General features: G+C 57.4%; 1 protein-coding gene across 1 annotated transcript in view; it reads left to right on the top strand.

Annotated features, from left to right (window-relative positions):
- The first annotated feature begins 65 nt into the window (after nucleotides 1-65).
- Nucleotides 66-1,909, top strand: part of LOC113215414 (zinc finger homeobox protein 4) — a 358,772-nt gene continuing 356,928 nt past the window's right edge. Inside the window, exon 1 of the mRNA XM_052269215.1 lies at nucleotides 66-505. The gene's annotated coding sequence lies outside the window, so the exon portion shown is untranslated. The remainder of the gene's footprint in view (nucleotides 506-1,909) is intronic.

Genomic DNA, 1,909 nt, shown 5'->3' with positions numbered 1-1,909 from the left:
GGGTGGGGGTGGCGGCGCGCGGCGGGGTGTGTGTGTAGTGTTAGTGCGGAAGAGTGACCAGTGGCCGCACGGCCGTGGCCCGCGGCGACCAAGCGGCGACCAGCGAGCGAGCGAGCCTCGGCCACCACCCGGCACGGCCGCACCCGGCCCGCACACAGCGCTCGATACCGGTCAGCTGTTCACGTGACGTCACTCCTTGTTGTGGGACCGAACTCTGTGCGTGGCGTCGGCGGACGCGTCAGCGGACCCAACGGTGGAACGTGGCGGAGGAAGCGAGCGTCCGCGAGCGCGCCAAGTGCAGTGATAGTGTATGGCGGAGCCGGCTGCTGCAAGCAAAACAAAGCCTGCCTTTTGTGTGTTTTTTTCTGTGATCAAGGAGTGCCTTATGTATACATTGAATTCTACCTGTTTGGCACCATTGTGGCGTTCCTTGGCATCGTGCGGCTCATCATCAGCAGACCATAAGCGAACGGATACCTGCACATAGCTGCCAGTCTCGGAGCAGGTAGGGTCAGAAGCGGCATACGCCGCGCGATTTCGGTCCCAAAGTTTCCCTCAGCTCGTTTGCCGGCAGCGCCAGGACAACGCCAGGGCAGCGCCACGGCGGTGGCGTGGGGCCCATTATACATTCATCGCGTTTTGAGCGGCCCGACCTGTTGCGCGCATGTAAACAAGGCAAAGGGTTGCGCAGCTCAGCGCAGCGCCGGCCGGGCGGCGGGGAGCAGCACACCGCAGCACACTTGTGAACTTACAAATAGATAGAGCAAACGCCACTCTTTGTTGAAACCTTGCGAAGCAAAATGCCAAATCATCGTAGGTACGTGCTTCTTACCTAAGAAGGATTTGGCGTTTTGCTTCGTAAGGTTGTAACTATGCTCGTCGTATCCACACGAAGAGTGGCTTTCGTAAGAGTGGTAGTGTGGTAGTGTAGTGGTAGTGTGGTCTGGGCCGAGGGCAGGTTGAACGTGGTGGACGTCCGTGCATGTGGCATCACGTATGCGGGTCAGGGCTATCTCAGGGTTAGGGCAGGGCTACAGCACGGCTACATCAGGGATACCGAAGGGCTACCGAAGGGCAGCCAAAGGGCTACCAAAGGACTACCAAATGGCTATTTTATCGAAAAGCAACCAAAGAGCAAAGATCTGCCAAATGGGTACTCTTTAGCCATCACAGTACTACCACAGGGCTATAAGAGAGCCATCGAACGGGAAAACAAACGATGTTTTTACCAAAGCACTACTGGGCTACCAAATGGTCAAGGGCTAGAACTCAGCGGTTTAGATCCTCATCGTCGCTCTTCTATGTGGCTAGGCGCGCCGCTGCTGCGCAGTCTTGTCAGGACGAGAGATGATGTCTGCGCGACCTGCTCGCCGCCTGCCCCCCACCCCTCACCCTCACGGCGACTCGCCGCAGCGAAACATCCTCTGGCTCAACGTCCAATTTTTAATTGCGGGTCCTGTATTTAGCGCTCGTTGGGTCGGCTCGGGTGAGGACGCGGGTGGGGGCGCCCGACCCGAAATAGAACACAAACATATTTTATAGTTGGGAAGAAAATATGGGGAGTAGCGGAGGACTGACACACACACACGCACTGCCCCATTCTCTCTCGCACGCGGTCCATCTCACTTCCTCTCCTGAGCTGCTGAAGGCACCGTGGGCTGCTCCCACTCTTCTCCCCTTGTTCTTGATTCCGACCCAAAATAACGCTTCTTTCAGCACCTTTCTCTCATTTTTGATCCGCTTGCTGTAGTCTGCCGGGGCCAAGTCCCCCTATCCTCACAGGGGCGCCACCACGTTCTGTCATCGCCGCGGAAAAAGGGATCCCCTTCCCCCTACATCATGCCCCGTCTCTCTCTCTCTCCCTCTCTCTCTCTCTCTCTCTCTCTCTCTCCCTCTCTCTCTCTCTCTC

Source organism: Frankliniella occidentalis, unplaced genomic scaffold, assembly GCF_000697945.3.
Source record: "Frankliniella occidentalis isolate FOCC.00 unplaced genomic scaffold, Focc_3.1 Scaffold86, whole genome shotgun sequence".
In the NCBI taxonomy this organism is placed as follows: Eukaryota; Metazoa; Arthropoda; class Insecta; order Thysanoptera; family Thripidae; genus Frankliniella; species Frankliniella occidentalis.
Note: the sequence above shows the minus strand (reverse complement) of the source record. Positions and strands in the feature narration are given on the sequence as shown.